Here is a 15,765-nt window from a genome sequence, read left to right on the forward strand (position 1 = left end):
AGGCAGCCGTGGATTGCGCCTAATGCTCCCTATGCAACTCGGCACAGCCTGAGAAACTAGCTAGCCTGAAGATAGAAAATAAGCCTACCTTGCCTCAGAGAAATACCCCAAAGGAAAAGGCAGCCCCCACATATAATGAATGTGAGTTAAGATGAAAAGACAAACGTAGAGATGAAATAGATTTAGCAAAGTGAGGCCCGACTTTCTGAACAGCGAGGATAGGAAAAGTAACTTTGCGGTCAACACAAAACCCTACAAACAACCACGCAAAGGGGGCAAAAAGACCCTCCGTACCGAACTAACGGCACGGAGGTACACCCTCTGCGTCCCAGAGCTACCAGCAAGGAAGAAAAAAACAAATAAGCAAGCTGGACAGAAAAAAACAGCAAACAAAATAACAAAAGCGGAACTTAGCTATGCAGAGCAGCAGGCCACAGGAACGATCCAGGAGGAAACAGGTCCAATACTAGAACATTGACTGGAGGCCAGGATCAAAGCACTAGGTGGAGTTAAATAGAGCAGCACCTAACGACTTCACCACATCACCTGAGGAAGAAAACTCAGAAGCCGCAGTACCACTCTCCTCCACCAACGGAAGCTCATAGAGAGAATCAGCCGAAGTACCACTTGTGACCACAGGAGGGAGCTCTGCCACAGAATTCACAACAGTACCCCCCCCTCCCCTTGAGGAGGGGTCACCGAACCCTCACCAGAGCCCCCAGGACGACCAGGATGAGCCATATGAAAGGCACGAACAAGATCGGGAGCATGGACATCAGAGGCAAAGACCCAGGAATTATCTTCCTGAGCATAACCCTTCCACTTAACCAGATACTGGAGTTTCCGTCTAGAAACACGAGAATCCAAAATCTTCTCCACAATATACTCCAACTCCCCCTCCACCAAAACCGGGGCAGGAGGATCAACAGATGGAACCATAGGTGCCACAAATCTCCGCAACAATGACCTATGGAATACGTTATGAATGGAAAAAGAATCTGGAAGGGTCAGACGAAAAGACACAGGATTAAGAACCTCAGAAATCCTATACGGACCAATGAAACGAGGTTTAAACTTAGGAGAGGAAACCTTCATAGGAATATGACGAGAAGACAACCAAACCAAATCCCCAACACGAAGTCGGGGACCCACACAGTGTCTGCGATTAGCGAAACGTTGAGCCTTCTCCTGGGACAAGGTAAAATTGTCCACTACATGAGTCCAAATCTGCTGCAACCTGTCCACCACAGTATCCACACCAGGACAGTCCGAAGACTCAACCTGCCCTGAAGAGAAACGAGGATGGAACCCAGAGTTGCAGAAAAACGGCGAAACCAAGGTAGCCGAGCTGGCCCGATAATTAAGGGCGAACTCAGCCAAAGGCAAAAAGGACACCCAGTCATCCTGATCAGCAGAAACAAAGCATCTCAGATATGTTTCCAAGGTCTGATTGGTTCGTTCGGTCTGGCCATTAGTCTGAGGATGGAAAGCCGAGGAAAAAAACAAGTCAATGCCCATCCTAGCACAAAAGGCTCGCCAAAACCTCGAAACAAACTGGGAACCTCTGTCAGAAACGATATTCTCTGGAATGCCATGTAAACGAACCACATGCTGGAAGAACAATGGCACCAAATCAGAGGAGGAAGGTAATTTAGACAAGGGTACCAAATGGACCATCTTAGAGAAGCGATCACAAACCACCCAAATGACTGACATTTTTTGAGAGATGGGAAGATCTGAAATAAAATCCATAGAGATATGTGTCCAAGGCCTCATCGGGACCGGCAAGGGCAAAAGCAAGCCACTGGCACGAGAACAGCAGGGCTTAGCCCGAGCACAAATCCCACAGGACTGCACAAAAGAACGCACATCCCGCGACAGAGATGGCCACCAAAAGGATCTAGCCACTAACTCTCTGGTACCAAAGATTCCAGGATGACCAGCCAACACCGAACAATGAAGTTCAGAGATAACTCTATTCGTCCACCTATCAGGGACAAACAGTCTCTCCGCTGGGCAATGATCAGGTTTATTAGCCTGAAATTTTTGCAGCACCCGCCGCAAATCAGGGGAGATGGCAGACACAATTACTCCTTCCTTGAGGATACCCGCCGGCTCAGATAAACCCGGAGAGTCGAGCACAAAACTCCTAGACAGAGAATCCGCCTTCACATTTTTAGAGCCCGGAAGGTACGAAATCACAAAGTCAAAACGGGCGAAAAACAGCGACCAACGAGCCTGTCTAGGATTCAACCGCTTGGCAGACTCGAGATAAGTCAAGTTCTTATGATCAGTCAAGACCACCACGCGATGCTTAGCTCCTTCAAGCCAATGACGCCACTCCTCGAATGCCCACTTCATGGCCAGCAACTCTCGATTGCCAACATCATAATTTCGCTCAGCAGGCGAAAACTTCCTGGAAAACAAGGCGCATGGTTTCATCACCGAGCAATCAGAACTTCTCTGCGACAAAACAGCCCCTGCTCCAATCTCAGAAGCATCAACCTCGACCTGGAATGGAAGCGAAACATCTGGTTGACACAACACAGGGGCAGAAGAAAAACGACGCTTCAACTCTTGAAAAGCTTCCACAGCAGCAGAAGACCAATTGACCACATCAGCACCCTTCTTGGTCAAATCGGTCAATGGTTTAGCAATACTAGAAAAATTGCAGATGAAGCGACGATAAAAATTAGCAAAGCCCAGGAACTTTTGCAGACTTTTCAGAGATGTCGGCTGAGTCCAATCATGGATGGCTTGGACCTTAACAGGGTCCATCTCGATAGTAGAAGGGTAAAAAATGAACCCCAAAAATGAAACCTTCTGAACACCAAAGAGACACTTTGATCCCTTCACAAACAAAGAATTAGCACGCAGGACCTGAAACACCGTTCTGACCTGCTTCACATGAGACTCCCAATCATCCGAGAAGATCAAAATATCATCCAAGTATACAATCAGGAATTTATCCAGGTACTCTCGGAAGATGTCATGCATAAAGGACTGAAACACTGATGGAGCATTGGCAAGTCCGAATGGCATTACGAGATACTCAAAATGGCCCTCGGGCGTATTAAATGCAGTTTTCCATTCATCGCCTTGCTTAATACGCACAAGATTATACGCACCACGAAGATCAATCTTGGTGAACCAACTAGCCCCCTTAATCCGAGCAAACAAATCAGATAACAATGGCAAGGGGTACTGAAATTTAACCGTGATCTTATTTAGAAGGCGGTAATCTATACAAGGTCTCAGCGAACCATCCTTCTTGGCCACAAAAAAGAACCCTGCTCCTAATGGCGACGATGACGGGCGAATATGCCCCTTCTCCAAGGACTCCTTCACGTAACTCCGCATAGCGGCGTGCTCAGGCACAGATAAATTAAACAGTCGACCTTTTGGGAATTTACTACCAGGAATCAATTCGATAGCACAATCACAATCCCTATGCGGAGGTAGGGTATCGGACTTGGGCTCATCAAATACATCCCGGTAATCAGACAAGAGCTCTGGAACCTCAGAAGGGGTGGATGACGAAATAGACAGAAATGGGACATCACCATGTACCCCCTGACAACCCCAGCTGGACACAGACATGGATTTCCAATCTAATACTGGATTATGGACTTGTAGCCATGGCAACCCCAACACGACCACATCATGCAGATTATGCAACACCAGAAAGCGAATAACCTCCTGATGTGCAGGAGCCATGCACATGGTCAGCTGGGTCCAGTACTGAGGCTTATTCTTGGCCAAAGGCGTAGCATCAATTCCTCTCAATGGAATAGGACACTGCAAGGGCTCCAAGAAAAACCCACAACGCCTAGCATACTCCAAGTCCATCAAATTCAGGGCAGCGCCTGAATCCACAAATGCCATGACAGAATAAGATGACAAAGAGCAAATCAAGGTAACGGACAAAAGAAATTTAGACTGTACCGTACCAATGGTGGCAGACCTAGCGAACCGCTTAGTGCGCTTAGGACAATCAGAGATAGCATGAGTGGAATCACCACAGTAGAAACACAGCCCATTCTGACGTCTGTGTTCTTGCCGTTCAACTCTGGTCAAAGTCCTATCGCACTGCATAGGCTCAGGTTTATGCTCAGATAATACCGCCAAATGGTGCACAGATTTACGCTCACGCAAGCGTCGACCGATCTGAATGGCCAAAGACAGACTCATTCAGACCAGCAGGCATAGGAAATCCCACCATGACATCCTTAAGGGCTTCAGAGAGACCCTTTCTGAAAATAGCTGCGCACCTTCATTCCATTGAGTGAGTACGGACCACTTTCTAAATTTCTGACAATATACCTCTATCTCATCCTGAGCCTGACACAGAGCCAGCAAATTTTTCTCTGCCTGATCCACTGAATTAGGTTCATCGTACAGCAATCCGAGCGCCAGGAAAAGCGCATCGATATTACTTAATGCAGGATCTCCTGGCGCAAGAGAAAATGCCCAGTCCTGAGGGTCACCACGTAAAAAAGAAATAATGATCCTAACTTGTTGAACTGGGTCACCAGAGGAGCGAGGTTTCAAAGCCAGAAATAGTTTACAATTATTTTTGAAACTCAGAAATTTAGTTCTATCTCCAAAAAACAAATCAGGAATAGGGATTCTTGGCTCTAACATAGAATTCTGAACTGTTGTGAATTCTGAGGCAGAGTTCACTCCTGTGGTCACAAGTGGTACTTCGGCTGATTCTCTCTGGGAGCTTCCGTTTGTGGAGGAAAGTGGTACTGCAGCTTCTGAGTTTCCTCCCTCAGGTGATCTGGTGAGGTCGTTAGCTGCTTCTCTACTTAACTCCACCTGATGCTTTGATCCATGCTTCCTGTCAATGTTCCAGTGTTGGACTTGTGTTTCTCTGGATCATTCCTGTGGCCTGCTGCTCTGCATAGCTAAGTGCTTCTTTGCTATTTGTTGCTATTTTTTCTGTCCAGCTTGTCTATTTGTTTTGCTGGAAGCTCTGGGACGCAAAGGGTGTACCTCCGTGCCGTTAGTTCGGTACGGAGGGTCTTTTTGCCCCCTTTGCGTGGTTTTCTTTAGGGTTTTGTGTAGACCGCAAAGTTATCTTTCCTATCCTCGTTCTGTCTAGAATATCGGGCCTCACTTTGCTGAATCTATTTCATCCCTACGTTTGTCTTTTCATCTTACTCACAGTCATTATATGTGGGGGGCTGCCTTGTCCTTTGGGGTATTTCTCTGAGGCAAGGTAGGCTTATTTTTCTATCTTCAGGCTAGTTAGTTTCTCAGGCTGTGCCGAGTTGCATAGGGAGCCTTAGGCGCAATCCACAGCTGCCTCTAGTTGTGTTTGGAGAGGATCAGGAATTGCGGTCTACAGAGTTTCCACGTCTCAGAGCTCGTTCTATTATTTTGGGTTATTGTCAGATCACTGTATGTGCTCTGATCGCTATGTACATTGTGTTACTGAATTGCCTAGCATAACAGTACAGGAAGCCAAAAGTACTAATGTTTCTCAATAGAGGGAAAAAAGAAGTTCTGAGACCATTTTTTTTCCTTTGCACTGTGATTTGTCTTTTTTTTTTTCCCCTAGACATTTGGGTGGTTCAGGACACAGGTGTTACAATGGACATTAAAGGTCTGTCTTCATGTGTAGATCAGCTCACGGCAAGAGTTCAAGATATTCAAAATTTTGTGGTTCAGAATTCTTTGTTAGAACCGAGAATTCCTATTCCAGATTTGTTTTTTGGAGATAGAACTAAATTTCTGAGTTTCAAGAATAATTGTAAACTGTTTCTGGCTTTGAAACCTCGTTCCTCAGGTGACCCAGCGCAACAGGTTAGGATCGTCATTTCTTTTTTGCGTGGCGACCCTCAGGACTGGGCATTTTCTCTTGCGTCAGGAGATCCTGCATTGAGTGATATCAATGCGTTTTTCCTGGCGCTTGGATTGCTGTACGATGAGCCTAATTCAGTAGATCAGGCAGAAAAAAATTTGCTGGCTCTTTTTCAGGCTCAGGATGAGATAGAGCTATATTGCCAGAAATTTAGAAAATGGTCCGTGCTCACTCAATGGAATGAATCTGCCATTTTCAGAAAGGGTCTCTCTGAAGCCATTAAGGATGTCATGGTGGGATTTCCTATGCCCGCTGGTTTGAATGAGTCTATGTCTTTGGCCATTCAGGTCGGTCGACGCTTGCGTGAGCGTAAATCTGTGTACCATTTGGCGGTATTACCTGAGATTAAACCTGAGCCTATGCAGTGCGATAGGACTATGACCAGAGTTGAACGGCAAGAACACAGACGTCTGAATGGGCTGTGTTTCTACTGTGGTGATTCCGCTCATGCTATCTCTGATTGTCCTAAGCGCACTAAGCGGTTCGCTAGGTCTGCCGCCATTGGTTCTGTACAGTAAATTTCTTCTGTCCGTTACCTTGATATGCTCCTTGTCGTCGTATTCTGTCATGGCGTTTGTGGATTCAGGCGCTGCCCTGAATTTGATGGACTTGGATTATGCTAAACGTTGTGGGTTTTTATTGGAGCCCTTGCAGTGTCCTATTCCATTGAGAGGAATTGATGCTACACCTTTGGCCAAGAATAAGCCTCAGTACTGGACGCAGCTGACCATGTGCATGGCTCCTGCACATCAGGAGGATATTCGCTTTCTGGTGTTGCATAATCTGCATGATGTGGTCGTGTTGGAGTTGCCATGGCTACAAGCCCATAATCCAGTATTGGATTGGAATTCCATGTTGGTGTCCAGCTGGGGTTGTCAGGGGGTACATGGTGATGTTCCATTTCTGTCAATTTCATCATCCACCCCTTCTGAGGTTCCAGAGTTCTTGTCTGATTACCGGGATGTATTTGATGAGCCCAAGTCCGATGCCCTGCCTCCGCATAGGGATTGTGATTGTGCTATCAATTTGATTCCTGGTAGTAAATTCCCAAAAGGTCGACTGTTTAATTTATCCGTGCCTGAGCACACCGCTATGCGCAGTTATGTGAAGGAATCCCTGGAGAAGGGGCATATTCGCCCGTCGTCGTCGCCATTGGGAGCACGGTTCTTTTTTGTGGCCAAGAAGGATGGTTCGCTGAGACCGTGTATAGATTACCGCCTTCTTAATAAGATCACTGTTAAATTTCAGTACCCCTTGCCATTGTTATCTGATTTGTTTGCTCGGATTAAGGGGGCTAGTTGGTTCACTAAGATAGATCTTCGTGGTGCGTATAATCTGGTGAGAATCAGGCAAGGCGATGAATGGAAAACTGCATTTAATACCCCCGAGGGTCATTTTAAGTATCTAGTGATGCCGTTCGGACTTGCCAATGCTCCATCAGTGTTTCAATCCTTTATGCATGACATCTTCCGTGAGTACCTGGATAAATTCCTGATTGTGTACTTGGATGACATTTTGATCTTCTCGGATGATTGGGAGTCTCATGTGAAGCAGGTCAGAACGGTTTTTCAGGTCCTGCGTGCTAATTCTTTGTTTGTGAAGGGATCAAAGTGTCTCTTTGGTGTGCAGAAGGTTTCATTTTTGGGGTTCATCTTTTCCCCTTCTACTATCGAGATGGATCCGGTTAAGGTCCAAGCCATCCATGATTGGACTCAGCCGACATCTCTGAAAAGTCTGCAAAAGTTTCTGGGCTTTGCTAATTTTTATCGTCGCTTCATCTGCAATTTTTCTAGTGTTGCCAAACCATTGACCGATTTGACCAAGAAGGGTGCTGATTTGGTCAATTGGTCTTCTGCTGCTGTGGAGGCTTTTCAAGAGTTGAAGCGTCGTTTTTCTTCTGCCCCTGTGTTGTGTCAACCAGATGTTTCTCTTCCGTTCCAGGTCGAGGTTGATGCTTCTGAGATTGGAGCAGGGGCTGTTTTGTCACAGAGAGGTTCTGGTTGCTCAGTGATGAAACCATGCGCTTTCTTTTCCAGGAAGTTTTCGCCTACTGAGCGAAATTATGATGTGGGCAACCGAGAGTTGCTGGCCATGAAGTGGGCATTCGAGGAGTGGCGTCATTGGCTTGAAGGAGCTAAGCATCGCGTGGTGGTATTGACTGATCATAAGAACTTGACTTATCTCGAGTCTGCCAAGCGCTTGAATCCTAGACAAGCTCGTTGGTCGTTGTTTTTTGCCCGTTTTGACTTTGTGATTTCGTACCTTCCGGGCTCTAAAAATGTGAAGGCGGATGCTCTGTCTAGGAGTTTTGTGCCCGACTCTCCGGGTTTATCTGAGCCGGCGGGTATCCTCAAGGAAGGAGTAATTGTGTCTGCCATCTCCCCTGATTTGCGGCGGGTGCTGCAAAAATTTCAGGCTAATAAACCTGATCATTGCCCAGCGGAGAGACTGTTTGTCCCTGATAGGTGGACGAATAGAGTTATCTCTGAACTTCATTGTTCGGTGTTGGCTGGTCATCCTGGAATCTTTGGTACCAGAGAGTTAGTGGCTAGATCCTTTTGGTGGCCCTCTGTGTCGCGGGATGTGCGTACTTTTGTGCAGTCGTGTGGGATTTGTGCTCGGGCTAAGCCCTGCTGTTCTCGTGCCAGTGGGTTGCTTTTGCCCTTGCCGGTCCCGAAGAGGCCTTGGACACATATCTCTATGGATTTTATTTCTGACCTTCCCGTTTCTCAAAAGATGTCAGTCATTTGGGTGGTCTGTGATCGCTTTTCTAAGATGGTCCATCTGGTACCCTTGTCTAAATTGCCTTCGTCTTCTGATTTGGTGCCTTTGTTCTTCCAGCATGTGGTTCGTTTGCATGGCATTCCAGAGAATATTGTTTCTGACAGAGGTTCCCAGTTTGTTTCGAGGTTTTGGCGAGCCTTTTGTGGTAGGATGGGCATTGACTTGTCTTTTTCCTCAGCTTTCCATCCTCAGACTAATGGCCAGACCGAACGAACCAATCAGACCTTGGAAACATATCTGAGATGCTTTGTTTCTGCTGATCAGGATGACTGGGTGTCCTTTTTGCCTTTGGCTGAGTTCGCCCTTAATTATCGGGCCAGCTCGGCTACCTTGGTTTCGCCGTTTTTCTGCAATTCTGGGTTCCATCCTCGTTTCTCTTCAGGACAGGTTGAGTCTTCGGACTGTCCTGGTGTGGATACTGTGGTGGACAGGTTGCAGCAGATTTGGACTCAGGTAGTGGACAATTTGACCTTGTCCCAGGAGAAGGCTCAACGTTTCGCTAATCGCAGACGCCGTGTGGGTCCCCGACTTCGTGTTGGGGATCTGGTTTGGTTATCTTCTCGTCATATTCCTATGAAGGTTTCCTCTCCTAAGTTTAAACCTCATTTTATTGGTCCGTATAGGATTTCTGAGGTTCTTAATCCTGTGTCTTTTCGTCTGACCCTTCCAGATTCTTTTTCCATACATAACCTATTCCATAGGTCATTGTTGCGGAGAAAAGTGGCACCTATGGTCCCATCTGTTGAGCCTCCTGCCCCGATTTTGGTGGAGGGGGAATTGGAGTATATTGTGGAGAAGATTTTGGATTCTCGTCTTTCAAGACGGAAACTCCAGTATCTGGTTAAATGGAAGGGTTATGCTCAGGAAGATAATTCCTGGGTTTTTGCCTCTGATGTCCATGCTCCCGATCTTGTTCGTGCCTTTCATGTGGCTCATCCTGGTCGGCCTGGGGGCTCTGGTGAGGGTTCGGTGACCCCTCCTCAAGAGGGGGGGTACTGTTGTGAATTCTGTGGCAGAGTTCACTCCTGTGGTCACAAGTGGTACTTCGGCTGATTCTCTCTGGGAGCTTCCGTTTGTGGAGGAAAGTGGTGCTGCAGCTTCTGAGTTTCCTCCCTCAGGTGATCTGGTGAGGTCGTTAGCTGCTTCTCTACTTAACTCCACCTGATGCTTTGATCCATGCTTCCTGTCAATGTTCCAGTGTTGGACTTGTGTTTCTCTGGATCATTCCTGTGGCCTGCTGCTCTGCATAGCTAAGTGCTTCTTTGCTATTTGTTGCTATTTTTTCTGTCCAGCTTGTCTATTTGTTTTGCTGGAAGCTCTGGGACGCAAAGGGTGTACCTCCGTGCCGTTAGTTCGGTACGAAGGGTCTTTTTGCCCCCTTTGCGTGGTTTTCTTTAGGGTTTTGTGTAGACCGCAAAGTTATCTTTCCTATCCTCGTTCTGTCTAGAATATTGGGCCTCACTTTGCTGAATCTATTTCATCCCTACGTTTGTCTTTTCATCTTACTCACAGTCATTATATGTGGGGGGCTGCCTTGTCCTTTGGGGTATTTCTCTGAGGCAAGGTAGGCTTATTTTTCTATCTTCAGGCTAGTTAGTTTCTCAGGCTGTGCCGAGTTGCATAGGGAGCCTTAGGCGCAATCCACAGCTGCCTCTAGTTGTGTTTGGAGAGGATCAGGAATTGCGGTCTACAGAGTTTCCACGTCTCAGAGCTCGTTCTATTATTTTGGGTTATTGTCAGATCACTGTATGTGCTCTGATCGCTATGTACATTGTGTTACTGAATTGCCTAGCATAACACTGAACCACAAAGTCTTGAATATTTTGTACTCTTGCCGTGAGCTGATCCACACATGAAGACAGACCTTTAATGTCCATCGCTACACCTGTGTCCTGAACTACCCAAATGTCTAGGGAAAAAAAAAGGCAAAACACAGTGCAGAGAAAAAAAAATGGTCTCAGAACTTCTCTTTTCCCTCTATTGAGAATCATTAGTACCTTTGGGCCTCCAGTACTGTTATGATTTGGTAATTCAGTACCATAATGGACATAGAAGTCAGAGGACATACAGTGACCTGACTATAACCCAAATAACATAGAACGAGCTCTGAGACGTGGGAACTCTGCTGACCGTAATCCCTAATCCTCTCCAACCACACTAGAGGCAGCCGTGGATTGCGCCTAACGCTCCCTATGCAACTCGGCACAGCCTGAGAAACTAGCTAGCCTGAAGATAGAAAATAAGCCTACCTTGCCTCGGAGAAATACCCCAAAGGAAAAGGCAGCCCCCACATATAATGACTGTGAGTTAAGATGAAAAGACAAACGTAGAGATGAAATAGATTTAGCAAAGTGAGGCCCGACTGAACAGAGCGAGGATAGGAAAGGTAACTTTGCGGTCAACACAAAACCCTACAAACAACCACGCAAAGGGGGCAAAAAGACCCTCCGTACCGAACTAACGGCACGGAGGTACACCCTCTGCGTCCCAGAGCTACCAGCAAGCAAGAAAAAAACAAATAAGCAAGCTGGACAGAAAAAAACAGCAAACAAAATAACAAAAGCGGAACTTAGCTATGCAGAGCAGCAGGCCACAGGAACGATCCAGGAGGAAACAGGTCCAATACTAGAACATTGACTGGAGGCCAGGATCAAAGCACTAGGTGGAGTTAAATAGAGCAGCACCTAACGACTTCACCACATCACCTGAGGAAGGAAACTCAGAAGCCGCAGTACCACTCTCCTCCACCAACGGAAGCTCATAGAGAGAATCAGCCGAAGTACCACTTGTGACCACAGGAGGGAGCTCTGCCACAGAATTCACAACACTTTTGCCCTTGCCGGTCCCGAAGAGGCCCTGGACGCATATTTCTATGGATTTTATTTCGGATCTCCCCGTCTCTCAAAAGATGTCGGTCATTTGGGTGGTTTGTGATCGCTTTTCTAAGATGGTCCATTTGGTACCCTTGTCTAAATTGCCTTCCTCCTCTGATTTGGTGCCATTGTTTTTCCAGCATGTGGTTCGTTTACATGGCATTCCGGAGAACATCGTTTCGGACAGAGGTTCTCAGTTTGTTTCGAGGTTTTGGCGATCCTTTTGTGCTAGGATGGGCATTGATTTGTCTTTTTCCTCGGCTTTCTATCCTCAGACAAATGGCCAAATCGAACGAACTAATCAGACGTTGGAAACATATCTGAGATGCTTTGTTTCTGCTGATCAGGATGATTGGGTGTCCTTTTTGCCGTTGGCTGAGTTTGCCCTTAATAATCGGGCCAGCTCGGCTACTTTGGTTTTACCGTTTTTCTGCAATTCTGGTTTCCATCCTCGTTTCTCTTCAGGGCAGGTTGAGTCTTCGGACTGTCCTGGTGTAGATACTGGTGTAGATACTGTGGTGAATAGGTTGCAGCAGATTTGGACTCATGTGGTGGACAATTTGACATTGTCCCAGGAGAAGGCTCAATGTTTCGCTAACCGCCGGCGCTGTGTGGGGCCCCGACTTCGTGTTGGGCAGCACGGTGGCGCAGTGGTTAGCACTACAGAATTGCAGCGCTGGGGTCCTGGGTTCTAATCCCACCCAGGACAACATCTGCAAAGAGTTTGTATGTTCTCTCCGTGTTTGCGTGGGTTTCCTCCGGGCACTCCGGTTTCCTCCCACATTCCAAAGACATACTGATAGGAATTCTAGATTGTGAGCCCAATTGGGGACAGTGATGATAATGTGTGCAAACTGTAAAGCGCTGCGGAATATGTTAGCGCTATATAAAAATAAAGATTATTATTATTATTATTATTATAGTTTGGTTGTCTGTTATGAAAGGCAATTCAGTATCACAATGGACATGGAGGTCAGAGCACATACAGTGATCTGACAATAACCCAAAATAATAGAACGAGCTCTGAGACATGGGAACTCTGCAGACCGCAATCCCTGATCCTCTCCAAACACAACTAGAGGCAGCCGTGGATTGCGCCTAACGCTCCCTATGCAACTCGGCACAGCCTGAGAAACTAACTAGCCTGAAGATAGAAAAAATAAGCCTACCTTGCCTCAGAGAGATACCCCAAAGGAAAAGGCAGCCTCCCACATATAATGACTGTGAGTAAGATGAAAAGACAAACGTAGGGATGAAATAGATTCAGCAAAGTGAGGCCCGATATTCTAGACAGAACGAGGATAGGAAAGATAACTTTGCGGTCTACACAAAACCCTAAAGAAAACCACGCAAAGGGGCAAAAAGACCCTCCGTACCGAACTAACGGCACGGAGGTACACCCTTTGCGTCCCAGAGCTTCCAGCAAAACAAATAGACAAGCTGGACAGAAAAAATAGCAACAAATAGCAAAGAAGCACTTAGCTATGCAGAGCAGCAGGCCACAGGAATGATCCAGAGAAACACAAGTCCAACACTGGAACATTGACAGGAAGCATGAATCAAAGCATTAGGTGGGGTTAAGTAGAGAAGCACCTAACGACCTCACCAGATCACCTGAGGAAGGAAACTCAGAAGCAGCAGTACCAGTTTCCTCCACAAACGGAAGCTCCCAGAGAGAATCAGCCGAAGTACCACTTGTGACCACAGGAGGGAGCTCTGCCACAGAATTCACAACAGTACCCCCCCCTTGAGGAGGGGTCACCGAACCCTCACCAGAGCCCCCAGGCCGACCAGGATGAGCCACATGAAAGGCACGAACAAGATCGGGAGCATGGACATCAGAGGCAAAAACCCAGGAATTATCCTCCTGAGCATAACCCTTCCATTTAACCAGATACTGGAGTTTCCGTCTTGAAACACGAGAATCCAAAATCTTCTCCACAATATACTCCAATTCCCCCTCCACCAAAACCGGGGCAGGAGGGTCAACAGATGGAACCATAGGTATGAAAAAAGAATCTGGGAGGGTCAGACGAAAAGACACAGGATTAATAACCTCAGAAATCCTATAAGGACCAATGAAACGAGGTTTAAACTTCGGAGAGGAAACCTTCATAGGAATATGACGAGAAGATAACCAAACCAGATCCCCAACACGAAGTCGGGGACCCACACGGCGTCTGCGATTAGTGAAACATTGAGCCTTCTCCTGGGACAAGGTCAAATTGTCCACTACATGAGTCCAAATCTGCTGCAACCTGTCCACCACAGTATCCACACCAGGACAGTCCGAAGACTCAACCTGTCCTGAAGAGAAACGAGGATGGAACCCAGAATTGCAGAAAAATGGCGAAACCAAGGTAGCCGAGCTGGCCCGATTATTAAGGGCGAACTCAGCCAAAGGCAAAAAGGACACCCAGTCATCCTGATCGGCAGAAACAAAGCATCTCAGATAGGTTTCCAAGGTCTGATTGGTTCGTTCGGTCCGGCCATTAGTCTGAGGATGAAAAGCCGAGGAAAAAGACAAGTCAATGCCCATCCTACCACAAAAGGCTCGCCAAAACCTCGAAACAAACTGGGAACCTCTGTCAGAAACGATATTCTCTGGAATGCCATGCAAACGAACCACATGCTGGAAGAACAATGGCACCAAATCAGAGGAGGAAGGCAACTTGGACAAGGGTACCAGATGGACCATCTTAGAAAAGCGATCACAGACCACCCAAATGACTGACATCTTTTGAGAGACGGGAAGATCTGAAATAAAATCCATAGAGATATGTGTCCAAGGTCTCTTCGGGACCGGCAAGGGCAAAAGCAACCCACTGGCACGAGAACAGCAGGGCTTAGCCCGAGCACAAATCCCACAGGACTGCACAAAAGAACGCACATCCCGCGACAGAGATGGCCACCAAAAGGATCTAGCCACTAACTCTCTGGTACCAAAGATTCCAGGATGACCAGCCAACACCGAACAATGAACCTCAGAGATCACTTTATTTGTCCACCTATCCGGGACAAACAGTTTCTCCGCTGGACAACGATCAGGTTTATTAGCCTGAAATTTTTGCAGCACCCGCCGCAAATCAGGGGAGATGGCAGACACAATTACTCCTTCCTTGAGGATACCCGCCGGCTCAGATAAACCCGGAGAGTCGAGCACAAAACTCCTAGACAGAGCATCCCCCTTCACATTTTTAGAGCCCGGAAGGTACGAAATCACAAAGTCAAAACGGGCGAAAAACAGGGACCAACGAGCCTGTCTAGGATTCAAACGCTTAGCAGACTCGAGATAAGTTAGGTTCTTATGATCAGTCAATACCACCACGCGATGCTTAGCTCCTTCAAGCCAATGACGCCACTCCTCGAATGCCCACTTCATGGCCAGCAACTCTCGGTTGCCCACATCATAATTCCACTCAGCAGGCGAAAACTTCCTGGAAAAAAAAGCGCATGGTTTCATCACTGAACAATCAGAACCTCTCTGCGACAAAACAGCCCCTGCTCCAATCTCAGAAGCATCAACCTCGACCTGGAACGGAAGAGAAACAACAGGTTGACACAACACAGGGGCAGAAGAAAAACGACGCTTCAACTCTTGAAAAGCTTCCACAGCAGCAGAAGACCAATTGACCAAATCAGCACCCTTCTTGGTCAAATCGGTCAATGGTTTGGCAATACTAGAAAAATTGCAGATGAAGCGACGATAAAAATTAGCAAAGCCCAGGAACTTTTGCAGACTTTTCAGAGATGTCGGCTGAGTCCAATCATGGATGGCTTGGACCTTAACAGGATCCATTTCGATAGTAGAAGGGGAAAAGATGAACCCCAAAAATGAAACCTTCTGCACACCAAAGAGACACTTTGATCCCTTCACAAACAAAGAATTAGCACGCAGGACCTGAAAAACCGTTCTGACCTGTTTCACATGAGACTCCCAATCATCCGAGAAGATCAAAATGTCATCCAAGTACACAATCAGGAATTTATCCAGGTACTCTCGGAAGATATCATGCATAAAGGACTGAAACACTGATGGAGCATTGGCAAGTCCGAACGGCATCACTAGATACTCAAAATGACCCTCGGGCGTATTAAATGCAGTTTTCCATTCATCGCCTGCCTGATTCGCACCAGATTATACGCACCACGAAGATCAATCTTGGTGAACCAACTAGCCCCCTTAATCCGAGCAAACAAATCAGATAACAATGGCAAGGAGTACTGAAATTTAACAGT

This window comes from Ranitomeya imitator, chromosome 2 (genome assembly GCF_032444005.1).
Source record: "Ranitomeya imitator isolate aRanImi1 chromosome 2, aRanImi1.pri, whole genome shotgun sequence".
Classification (NCBI taxonomy): domain Eukaryota; kingdom Metazoa; phylum Chordata; class Amphibia; order Anura; family Dendrobatidae; genus Ranitomeya; species Ranitomeya imitator.